Raw genomic sequence first — 13,778 nt, 5'->3', positions numbered from 1 at the left:
TCTTCTGAACCAAGCATGCCGCTATGTCTGCTCTTCTTGGTCTGCCTCCTGTTTCTGTAGGAGTACCTGGTAAGCATTTGGTTCCCACAGTCAAAGTGGGCCACTAAGCAGAGTCTCCTTCAAGTTTTAAGTTCTTCATCAAAATAGCTCAGGTTTCTCTATCCTTATAACTTAAATTTCCTTTTCCTGTGAACAAGATCCTAGAGGGTCAGATGCCTACATCCCCTTTCTGAATTATCTATCTATCTATCTATCTATCTATCTATCTATCTATCTATCTATCATCTCTCTCTCTCTCTCTCTCTCTCTAATCTATCTATATCATCTATCTATCATCTACCTACCTACCTATCCATCTCTATCGTCTATCTACCTACCTATCTACCTATCTCTATCATCTGTCTATCATCTATCTATCTATCTATCTATCTATCTATCTATCTATCATCTATCTATCTACTATCAATCGATCTCTATCATCTATTTGTCTATCTACCTACCTACCTACCTATCTCTATCATCTATCTATCTATCTATCTATCTATCTATCTATCTATCTATCTATCTATCTATCGCTATCTATCTATCTATCTAATCTATCTCTCTGGCATCTCTCTATGTATATATATTAGTGCATTGCATCTCCAAAACTTCTATATTTTTCCAGGTTCTCTCTTTCCCATCCAAGCAAAATAACAACACTTTTTCCTTCATAAATGACAGGAATTTCCTCCATGATATATCCAACGTGACTACTCCATGAGTAAACATGCTTTCTGAATTCTCTAATTTGTGCATTCATGCTTTTTTTTTTTTCAACTTTTATTACATGGATACAAATAAGAAAACAATAGCCACCGGGGCCTACTTGATGGTGGAGGTGGAAGGAGGAGGAAGATGCAAGAGGAATTACTTGCATGATAATTCTTGCATTGGAATACATTGGTTTTTTTCTTCCCCACTGAAACTCAAGACTTAATTTTTGAAATCATCCTGGGTTTTTGTCTTATTTTCTCAGTTTAAGTAATATATGCCTTATCTTTAATGGCTTAATAGGTTGAGAAGTACAGGGCAAAACAGTAATAATTAACAACAACAAAGAGTATGAATAAAAGACACATTGGGCAGTGTTTCAAACTGTCTTTTATCCTTGCAGACTGTTTTGTGCCTCTCTTTTGCTGTTTTGCTTTCCATCTAAATATTAGAGGATTAATTAGCCTGTGTTCATTTGTATTTGAGATTTTCTTTTAGTTTTTCTTTGTTGTAATTACTTTAGCCTTTCCTCACCATGCAGAAAAAAAAAAAAAAAAAAAGAGTGTGTTGAATGTTGGGAAATGCTATTAGTTTCCTGAGATTAAGTTTTTGGATGGCAGAAACAACCTGCCTCTCCATAATTTGTATTTGTCTCACAGCTCACAACAACTGGATTAAAATACTAATATTGCCGGCTATATTTAATGACCAGGGAGAAAGGAGAGAGCATCATCTAATCTTGATGGTCTTCTCAATTAATAATTATTAAATGTGATCCAAGACTCTCTTCAGGTCTTCCCATAAGTTGACTCTAAGCTTGGAACATCATCATGGTTACCTACAGTCACCCTTCTCTGTAGTTTCTTATAGTTTTATTTGCACATAAAGCTGTTCATTCCAATCAGCCTTCTGTCTTTCAGTAACTGCTCAAAACTATATTTTTGGTGACATTTTGTTATTTTCTAGCAATGCAATAAATTTATTTATTTTGAAATACTTTTTTCCAAAAGAATTAGAGATTGGAGGGAGAATAGATATATGTACCAATTTTGGAGTATTGATCCATTCTCAAAATAATTTGATTTTTCTTTCCTAAAACACAAAGTTGAAATTCTCTCTTTACAGTTTAGAGTCCCTTATCGCCTGCTTATAACCCCCAGGGCAATAACCACATTTATTAACACATCACTAGAAGGCCTTTATTATTATTATTTATTATTTTAGCTTAAACTCTAATCAGTCTCATCCCTCCACCGTATGTTAGTCACAGTGGAGGATAGAGGTTATAATACTTGAAATCAATATGCCTCTTTTTACCTTTCACTGCAGTATTTTTCACTTACTCTTTGCCTGGCTTGAGTTTTCTCAAGCTTTATGATACAAATTTAAAGTCAATCTAACACTATACAGTGAATTCTTTGACTTTTCCCTCAACCTAATTAGATGGCTTGTCTGTGCATTCTTAACATTTTAGGCATATATCTATTTCAATTCTTTTTATCACATTATGTTACAATTTTTCACATAAATGTCTCTCTTCTAGGCTGTTAGCTCCTTAAACACAAGCTATACCTTCTTTATCTTCATAGTTTCAGTGCCTGGTGTCTTATAATATGTATGCTAAAACATTACTGTATAATTCAATGAACCACAACATAGTCATGAAATATTATACAACTTTTAATAGTATCAGCAAAGGAGAGCATAATATCAGTAGCTCAGTGACAATTGATTTTATAAACACAATATCTTTCCAAAGTTAATCACGGGAACTTCACTTTAGGCCAAGCTCGACTTTGGCCTTCCTTAAGAAGACAGAAAAAAACTTTGATCAAACTTGGAAAGCATAATTAAATCACTCTGAGGAGTTATCTTCCCACTTGGAATAGCTTAGACATGTTTCATCTTTGTACATAAGTATTCCTAAAACTTAGTCATCTTACACTTCTTCTCTGGAATGTATTTGAATTCTTTATCCAAGTCTTGTTAAAGGAAAATGGAAGCAACCACAAATTTTAAGGTTTAAATTATTATCTAATAAAATGAATTATTTTTCATTGTTAAAGAGCAGAGTTTCTATTTTCTCAATGACTGTATATGATTTTTCTCTATCACTCAAATTTTAATTAAGTTCATCTGAAATCTGTGTTTCTATTCCTAATGAAATTTTGAATTTCTCATTTTCCAGCTAACCTCTTACCAAGGAAATGTGTCTTGTTATCTATTAATTTAATATCAATCTCTTATGAAAACAAAAATTTTTAATGCTGATTGTTAATGCTTTGAATATTTGGAGATAAAACCCTTAAAATACAAACTATTCAGGGACAACATATTAATATTATGTGAAAGCTCCCTTCCACAGATCTATGAATAACATTTAAGTTTTAAAGTTACTAAATTTAATTAAGCAACTAATTGGCATTTTCATGGTCCGAATGAAAGATTTCCTTAGGTTTCATGACATACAAGTTGTGGAGTTCACTGCCGGCCATCAGTGAAATTAACCTTCTCAATTTTTTCTGCTAATCATTTCCAAAGCAAACTCATGATAGAAGACTAGCTAGCTCAGTTATTCTATCAAGTTCAAAAGTTCAACTCGAAGAAAAATTAAAACTGGCAAATGGGAGCATAATTTCTGATGTAAATGATACCCAAGATTACTAGAAATGGGGTTGTGCAGATGATAAACTTTTCAAGGTGCAAACATTATATGTAATGCTGTATGATTTTGTGCTGTCATAAAATAATTATTGTCAAGGGAGGACACATTTTTTCTTCTTTATACACTTTTCTAATGTCATAGTCCTGCATCAATTATTATATGCACATTCTTTATCATTTTTTGATACAGAGTTCAGTCCAGGTACAGTAAAAGTCTTGAACACAACAAGAGAAAGAGAATATAACACTGATGATGGAGAAATTCAATGAAATATCGAGGGTCTAGTCTAGGCCGAACCTGTGTGTTGAGCAAAAACAATTTTATCCAGCGTGTCCATAATAAAAAGATCTAGCAGTTTCATAGTGCTTTACATGTGCCCACTTATGATCTAAGAACTTTCAGATGTCAATTCATCATTTAATTGATTTTTTAAGTGAGAATTGAAATAACTATCATTTCAGATAAGTGAATTAACTCAGGTAGCCAAGTAAATGGTAGAGCCAAGGATTTAAAGAAGCCAAGGAGTCTATCTTCAGAAATAATGCCCTATTCCTTAAACCACACTCTCCTTCCAATCTATCGATGATGTAGCTAATTAGAAGGGACTAAGTTTAGATTAAAAATTTCTCCCTTCAATTCCTCCCTACTATCTAACTAAAATATTGAATAAAAGAAAGCAAACAAACCAAAACCAACAGCAATTTTATTAGATTAGTTGAATCTTGGAGGAAAACTTGAGAGATATAGTATATAAACATTCAAATAAATTTATTTTTAAAATTAAACTTACTTCCCAAATAAAAATTCAACAGGATCATCAGTAATCAGTACTCCTGTTTCTTAGTCACGCATGTGAAAGATATACTTAGGCATAATAATTTGTTTAACCAATAAAGTTTGAAGGAACTTACCTATATTTACCATTGTAACTACTAATTTTACCTCAAGAAAAAAAGTTACAATAGTAAACTGAATTTATTGAATTAAACATAGAAATGTTTAACCTTTTGTCCCCAAGTAGTATTTTTAATCCCATCCAGATGTCCATTCATCTATTGATTTATTTTTTTTCATCTAGAACAATGCTTTCCAAACTTATACATGGAATAGCAAAAGTAGAAAATGTCAATATGTGTATGCACATGGGGTAAACTAGTGCAGATTTTGAAGCATCTATATGTAAAAATATGTTTCTTTAATGAAAGAAACATTTTTTTCTTGCAATTATATAAAGAAGTAAAGAAAAGTGAAGCACACATTTTTAGAGAAGATGTTAAATACTAAGTCAGTATACAATTTTCAAAATAATATTTTATTTTATAAGGAAGTATATTTGTATACCTTCACAGATCAAAGATGTTTTATTTCATATTTTATGCTTGAAATACTGTCTTCAAAATCTTGATTATGCAGTTCAATAATAAACTTTTTCAAATGTAAATTTTAAGCAGCAAATGGAAGAAAAATCAAAATATAACTGATAAAACAACAACAAAAATTATTGTTAACCTTATTTCTGAAATAAGGTTTGATTTTTGTCAGTAGATATTAACATATATTTTAAGCAGTTATTGAACATTTCATTACAATTAAATTTCCATCAATACAATTAAATTTCAGTCAAAACAGTATGTTTTAGTGATTAGTATCATTCAAATAAATTGCAAATAGAAAAAATTCAATTTTTTTCAGTTTTTTGACTCATAACTTTTTGATAAAATTCTACTTTGGTCATCAACCCATTATCATGTTTTATAAAAGCAATTTGTTAAGGAGCACTCTTGTTTTGATGATGTTGACACATACATGGTTGATTATGTCACTTTGGAAGCATTTAATATAGAAATCAAACCTAGAAGCCAGCTTGTATATAAGAGAACTCCTTTCCCTTTTTATGTTATCCTGTCATTGAAGCTTACTTTTACAACACACATACATATATGTTTATCTAATTTTTTAATATTTCATTCACATTCAAATTGTTGATATATCATTATACATAATTTATTCACAGTAACCTCTTTAAGAAATTATATAGAGAATGCACAATATTCTCCTCAGCCCCTTTCTTCAATAAATCTATTAATATTTATTGAGGAAAATATATAAATAACTGTAGATTTATCAATCTGCAAGGAAAATATTATAAATTTAATAAACTTCAAGATAATGTTGACACCCTCATGAATGCATAACCAGTAATGTTCACTAATAGTGTCATGTGAAAATGGCACCTTTTCTATTTCCTTTGATTTGTTGCTCTCAAACATGACAGTGACCATTTCCAATATAAGGAAACAAAAATTAAACTATTTTGTTGGGGCTATTAATTGTTCAACTTTGGCTGTTTACCGGAGCTGAATCTGATACTTTAGTTGCATCTCCATAGCACATTTGTAGCTAGCTATGTGATTTATTTTTATTAATTCTTTCTATAGAAATAAGACATTTAGGCAGAAGAAGAGATGAATTTTCAGAATATAGTAATTCATAATTGTGATGATCTTCATGCTGCTTATTTACTGATTTAAATTACGTATTTTGACATGTTCTTTCTCTGAATTGATAATTGTTGATTTTATTTTAAAACTGTTGACTATGATGTGGAAGGGAATATCAAAATATTGTATTTAAATACACTTAAAATATGTAATAACTGCCAACCTTCATGACCAGAAAATTCTTATTTTTACAAATATATAATAATCTGTATTTATAATTTTTATTTATATAAAATAACCAATTTTATTTAATCACACATTTTGAAAATACTATGTGATAAGCAAAATGAGAAGAGCTAAATATTACTTCTCACTTATTTTAATATTAAAATTTGGCAAAAAATACAGATTTCAATAGTATTACCTTATAGGATGAAAACATAATGCAAAACATATTTTTTAAACTCTTGGTACCCATAGTACCTTAATAAATCACTAGTGCATAGTGCACTGCAATAAATTATGTTTTCCATTTAAGAAATATTATTTACTTTTGAAAACAAATATTAATGTATTAAAAATTTTATAAATGTTGACATCAATAGCCAATGATTAATAAATGCTTGAAATTAACTATTCGATAAAATCAATTTTGTTCTTTACATAGAAATATCTAATTCCAGGTAATAAAAATAGCAATCATAGATACTAGCTTAGAAAAATCTTTTTAAAAAGTTTTAATAACAATTCTAAATACTTAAATGCATTCTAATGATAAGGATTTTCTCTGGTGATATGAAAATCTTGACAATAATGAAATCAGATTAAGTGGTTCTACTCAGCAGAGAGTCAGAGAAACTCTTCTTATAGGCCTGGACACAGGTCCTGCAGATAACAAAATTAATTATTCAATTCATAACAATCATAGAGAGGAGTCATCTAAGGACTCTTTTAGTAGACTTTCAACTGTTTAAAAGTCAATAATACATTTTAAATACCATCTTACTATACATGTTTTACACCCATCTTGGAGCACACCTCTAATCTGGGGTTCAAGTGTTCGTGTACCTCAGTGCACTGGTGAGAATTCCCAGCTTTGATCATCAGTGACTATTATTTTTCTGCAGAAGCCTAGAAGTAAATTCCATATGTGGTACTTTTTAAAAAATCAAAAATAATGTTTTAAACTTTTAATGAGATTTAAAAAAATAAATTTGCCACCACAGTAATGTAACAAATTACTAAAGAAAAGAGGGCCTCATAAAATCAGTAGATGAGTGGGATATCATCATGTGCTAAAGCAATTTCATGAAACTTCATTGCTTGTTTTTAAATCTTGATTCCCAAGCTCAAAACTATTATTCTCTTAGTATCCATTAGGTTTGATGTGCTGCCTTTTTTAAAAAAAAATAACTGATGGAAGATTTACACTGTTTGGTAATTAGATCAACATATTTCTCTCTATTCACACATTTTGGAAAATAATAAAAATAAATTCTAAATATATAAGAAAAATATGTTCATATATCATTGTATCACATAGATTAGATCATTATTTTTGTATTTAAATTCTTCACTTTCATTAAGTAAAAAGTGTCTCTCATCTCACTTCTCATGAAGCAAATGCTGCATATACTAACTGTTTTATTAGGGTCTGTATCTTTTAATTTGTATCTTTATTTACTATTAATTTCAGGAACAAATTTTGGATAAACGTGACTGTTAATTTGTTAAAATTAATAAAAAGATAACACTCTAATGTATTGACTTGCCATATTCTGTAGTATGTAGATTTATACTGTCCTTCAGAGTAAACAAATGTTATATTCTCCTATGGCATGTTTAATATTATCAGTTGTTGCTCTGGACCTTTGAATCAGAAGACCTTTCAAATGTTAAATTACCTCTAAACTAGGCATTCTCATAACTGGGTAAAACTAAAGGATAACCCGGAAATGTAAGGCCATTCTATAGGTTCTGAGACCAAAATCTGTCTGAAAAAAAAATTGGAGGAAAGACAATTAATTCTAGTGAACAGTTTGCCAACTGGGTAGACAGCCTTCAGTGCAAAACAAAGCTATATTCCAGAGAACAAAGAGAGGGTATGGGTTTTATAGCAAAAGTTCCTTCTCAGGTTCCCAAGCAGGTCTGTTTATGCAAATGAAGGATTGAAACTATCTAAGTTCTGATTGGTTGGTACAGCTAAATTGTTACTGGTCAATGTAACTGAAACTTGATTGGTTGATACATCTGAGCTTCGATTGGCCCAGGTAGGTGAGCTCTGATTGGTTGGTTTCCAAGCCCAAACTCAAATACCTCTATCAGATGTTTATTTCAGATGGTGGATAGGCAGGGAATTTCTGGCCAGAGTTTATGTTGGCACAGCCATCAGGAACTGGTTTAGCTCCATTTTAGAGAGGAAGGCCCTGTGATACATTTACAACATCTTTCTGAGATCCCAGAGTATGTGACTGTTTGCTCACCAAATCATGGCTCCCTGGTTCTGTATTAACTTTTTGCGCCTCCTTAGCCATGGGGAATTAATTTCCACTGTTAGCCAGAGACATACAGTTCTGATACTAACACACAGAGTGGGTACCTGCTCCTCTCTTGGTTAGCCTGCACTACTCAGAAAACAGTGAACTAAGAGTTCCATGCAGGCCCTCTCAGAACATCCAATTTATACCTACTCCTCCTCTTTTCATCTTCCCATCACTTTTTTCCTTATAATACTTTTCCACATGTAGCCACATGAAAATTACCTCAAGATCTTGTTAAAATGCAGATTATTTTTAGAAGATTCATGGTGGGGTCTGATTTTCTGGATTTCAGACAAGTCCCAGGATTGGTGCAGATGTTTCTTATACTTTTAATAGCGAAGCACCAAATCACTTCTAAGCTTTGTTATTTACTAAATCTAAAGAATGAATAGTTCCTCTTTTATTATGCCATTATGGGCTTTTATATTTCTATAAAATGTTATGAAAAATATGGAAAACCTCTTAAACTTTTAATAAAATAAGGATATACAGTCTGTCTTTTACATCTATGGGTTTTACGCTCATGGATTCAATCAAACCTGGATTGAAAATATTTGAAAAATATATCCCACAAAGTTTCAAAGAGCAGAACTAAAATTTCCCACCCACTACTGCATTAAATTCACATAAATGAGGTGATGTGTAGGCATTGTATGAGGTCGTATAAGTAATCTAGAGATGATCTAAAGTATATAAGAGGATGTGCACAGATTATATACAAATACTTTGCCATTTTATAGAAGGAACCAGAGCATCTGTGGATTGTGGTATTGGGAGAGTTTGGGAACCAATGCTCCTCAGATATTGAGGGATGACTGTAATCTCAAATGATAATACTTTATATCTGATATTTCACATGCATTTCTACTATGTTTCTTAGTGAATGAGCAAAACTAGTTTAAATTAACCAGTCATGGTTGAGACAATTATTTTGGTGAAATGGTATGTTGTTTGAATTAAAGTAATATTTCATTAATCTTTTTATTTTAACATTTATTTTTAACATGAAAATGATGACTGACCTAAACTCTGGGATATTAAGAAAATGCAAGCCAATTAAAATCAAATTTAAAATAGTCAAATATTAGATTTGTGGCTAACTGATAAATATATTCACATTTTTAGTTTCATAAAATTTCTATTAACATTTCAAATTTTACAAACATTGGAAATCATTTCCTAGAATATATAAAATCGATTGAAGCAAAAAGTTTAAAAATAGCACAGAACAAAACTAGAAAAGAACAAAATAGGAAAATGGGCTAAGAGGCTAAAGGTCTAGTTTTTAATTTCCACTGGAAAAATCAAAGAAAATTAGATTTATGTAACTCTACAAGAAATTTTACCAACTTATTTCTTGCATATGATTGCATTACATTGTGTTTCCAAAGAAGATCATTTCCAATTTGACCTCTATTAAATCTCAAAGCATCCAATTGTTTTCAATATTACCATTGTTTTTTTCTTACTATGATTTCATATCATATTTTTATGTCCCCCATTCTTTATGTTGTTTCTACTATTAAACAACTGTAAAGTATCATTAGTTGATTAAAAATTAGAGTAGATGGATCTCACTACCCCTTGACAAGTACAAGCCTATACCAATTTGGCATATGGTGTAGATTCTCGCAATTATTTAGCTATTACGTTGGTTGCATCAGAAGAATGTATTGTCTTCTGGGACCTTTAGTCTGAAAATTCCTTGTTTACCTATCACCAACCATGTTTCTGGAACATGGTGCTCAAGTCTGCATCTTGGAAATTCACAGTGCCAGATGTCCCCAGAAAGGAGGTAGGAAATAAAATCTCTCAACTTGAGATTTTATCCTTGTTCTATCTATCTTTTCTCCTTGTCCCTTTGGGAGTTTGGCTAAGCAAGCAGAAGAATTAATACACATTTTATTATTACCTATGGAATTCTGTACTTTCCCCACACATCTCCAGCCTTTCTCTTTTCTCATCTTTTATGGCCACTGGAAAAATAGGTAATATATAATTAATTATATATAATCTATAAATCATATATATTATAAATAATTATATAACTCACTAGTCATTTTAAATGTGTAATGTTTTAAATTCTATCCACAATTTAAATATAGCTAAATGATTGAATCTTTACGAAATGTCAATTATTTATAATACATGTTATATCTTATATATATGACATAATATATAATTCTACACTACTGAAGTAATGCTAGAGTCTGAGTTGATCAAGCCTGATCTTGATATGAAAGCCAAGGGAAACCTAGTGATGATAAATTTAGAAGGATAAAAAATTTTTTTTAACATGCCAAAATATTATTTCTGTTCCGGTATAACTAGATACAACATTTCTAAGAAAATGCTTGAACCTTTGCAAGAAGTTGACAGTAAAATTTAAATTTCAATCTCATATTCTAGCATCATTGCTGAATCCATATTATGGTTGCTAATTTTATTAAAAGTTTTTCTCACTTGACTACCAAGACTACTCCAGACCTGCCAAGGCAGATGAAGTAAAGGAGGGTGTAGCTGAATCGCGAGCTGAGGATGTTTGTACAATTCCTTGCATTTCTTGACAAGGAGTTTAAATTTTATAGAAATTTTAGCAGGTGAGTAAAATGTTCCAATTTATTCTTGCTGCCTTTGTTAGAAAAATGTTGTAGGGGCTGGACAAAAGTTATTGCAATAATTTAGTTTGGAGAAAATATTTTAAAAGCTAGTGGTTTGGACAAATGTGAAAATAATATAGATCCTAAGAAATTGTGGCAATCTTTCTAACATTTATTTTGGTAAAAAAGATGTATTTTATAACTGTAGGTGTATTGTCGTGGAAAGAAAGCAATATTGCTCCATTTTTTTTTTGCCCTAGGATATGAAAGAATGGTGGTGCCAGCTGATGGAGAGTGAGCGTGAAAGCAAGACATGTTATGATCCATATGCCTCCTTGAGATTCAAGTGGAGAAATCAATTCATATAAATAGAGCTCGAAAGAATTACAAAAGCTTCTAAAGTTATTTATCTCTTAGGAAATGCTTGGATTATATAATGGAAACTTGATTATTGACCTAAATTCTCATCTTAATCCTTAGTGGAACAGTGCAATCTTTCAAAAAAATGAGTTTAAAATTATTTTATTTCTATTTGTAACTTCTATATATATTTTATAGCAAATATATATATAGAAGCCTTATAGTATACATATACTATATATAAACACACTATATATACTATATATACACTATATATACTATATATACACTATATATACTATATATACACGCTATATATGCTATATATATACACACTGTATATACTATATATACACTATATATTGTATATATATATATATATATATACTATTGAAGCCTATAAATACTTGAAATCATTTTCATTGGCATTTACTGATATTTTAGAAGGCCAAAACTCATGAAACAATTAAATTAATCCATTTTGTAAGACTAGGTTGTTTCTTAAATATAGATAAAATCTTATTGATTAATGGAAAAAATAGTGATACAATGGTTAAATTATAACATAAAAACTCTCCTAACAGTAGATATATGTACACAATACAGACACACACAAATACATATACATATATGTGTTTTAACATGTAGAACTTATTACTCAAGTTTGCTGAGGCCAACAGATGAGTAGATGATTGTTGCTGAAAAGATAGTTTCACAGTTCCCAGCAGCAGGGGGCACACTGTGCCACACAAGGCCACACAGAGACACGCCAGGGTCAGTCAGGAGGAAGAAGGAATGAGGGAAAAGTGTGGACGGGAGACTTTCTTGTGCTTTCTGTGGGGATGGCAAGGCATGGTAACAAGATTTAGAATTAGCCAGTTTCAAACAGCATTAGTGGGCTATAGGTGGTAGGAGTTGTCTTGAATTGTCTGTTACCTGGCCCTGAAGTGATATTAGGCAGGGAAGATAGTGGCTCAACCTCTGAGAGCTGAAGAAAGAGGGTAGTTGGCCAATATGAGCTCTGAATTGGTTGATTTGCATATGAAGTTTATGCTCCCATTAAAGTCATTTGCTCTTTCTAGGAATTAGCTAGTTATGGGAGTGGCAGTGTTTTTAGGATTAGCAAGATGTCAAAACATTATAAAATACAAAAAAAAAGTGATTCATATAATATGCTTACATATTATGCATATTATGTTTACCTAGTCTATGTTATATACATATACATTATACATATATAATAAATATATGTTTACGTAGTAGATATTATATGTATTATATATATTTATAAATACATATCTAAGGAAACCACAGAATATACAAATATATAGTTGAAAATTTATGGCTTCCTTACAGTTTTCTTTTAATCAAAATATGTTTTCTTAGAATAAAGTTTTTAAAGTATTTTTAAATAGACAGATAAAATTACATGTATTTGCCATGTACAGCATGATATTTTGAGTGCAAGATTCACTTTGTATTATCCTTCTGATGCCCCTTGGTTTCCATTCATTAAGTCAGCAAAGGAGAATGAACTTCCTCATTTACCAAAATTGAAACAATATTAAAGTTCTAGCTGAGTGCTCAAATACATTTCCAATTATTATCTTGAAAATAAAATGCTGTAGCATCCTTCTGCTTTCCAATATAGTAGAAGATGCCAAGTTCTAATCAAGATCACAATGTTTAACTATGCGATTCAAAATCTCTGTGTATGTGTGCTTTCTTTTCTATTTTTAAAATTCTTATTTTAAATCAATTAAGACAAAAAGCTAAAATATGTCATTAGAATAAACATAACAAAAACAAACTATTTAAAGAAATTTATTTGTCTAGTGTAATTTGAATTTGCTTTCAAACCGTTATGGATAGTGTTACATTACAGTATACGTGTATAAGCATTAAAAGAAATGAGGCTTCAAAATTATAGTGAAAGTTGGACTAAGAATATTATTTAAAACTTACTAATAAAGCTAATTTGAAAGTGCATTTTAAACTATGTTACAATGAGTTGAAATTCAAGTATTTTTCAAACTAATTTTGCAAAACTCAAGTTTAAGTGAGGCAGGTAAGAGCCTTCCTTTGAATTTCAAAACCAAACCAATTATTTTCCTCCCTAGAAGAGAGATAACAAATAGATTTTAAATCAAATACAACTCTAATCTATTGGTGTTTCCTCTCAGTTATGCCATAAAAGCAGTGAAAATAAAAATGGAGTCACTAATATTGAGAAAAACCTCAGAAATAGAGCCAATGAAGATCATGAAGAGAGTCCTCACACTTGTATGCCTGATAGTGAAAAAATACTACAAAAAGCGAAACTTCTACAATGACATCTGCCCAGAAATTGCCTGCTCAACCTCAGACTGCTGTCATCCTTGTTATTTATCTCTGTAGGCAAAGATAATTATTTCCAAAA

General features: G+C 30.7%; 1 long non-coding RNA gene across 1 annotated transcript in view; it reads left to right on the top strand.

Annotated features, from left to right (window-relative positions):
- The window catches only part of LOC109026266 (uncharacterized), a 93,742-nt gene extending 82,812 nt beyond the window's left edge, over positions 1-10,930 (top strand). Inside the window, exon 5 of the long non-coding RNA XR_002005230.3 lies at positions 10,875-10,930. This is a non-coding gene — a long non-coding RNA (uncharacterized lncRNA). The remainder of the gene's footprint in view (positions 1-10,874) is intronic.
- The last annotated feature ends 2,848 nt before the right edge of the window (positions 10,931-13,778 follow it).

This window comes from Gorilla gorilla, chromosome 2 (assembly GCF_029281585.2).
Source record: "Gorilla gorilla gorilla isolate KB3781 chromosome 2, NHGRI_mGorGor1-v2.1_pri, whole genome shotgun sequence".
Classification (NCBI taxonomy): Eukaryota; Metazoa; Chordata; class Mammalia; order Primates; family Hominidae; genus Gorilla; species Gorilla gorilla.
Note: the sequence above shows the minus strand (reverse complement) of the source record. Positions and strands in the feature narration are given on the sequence as shown.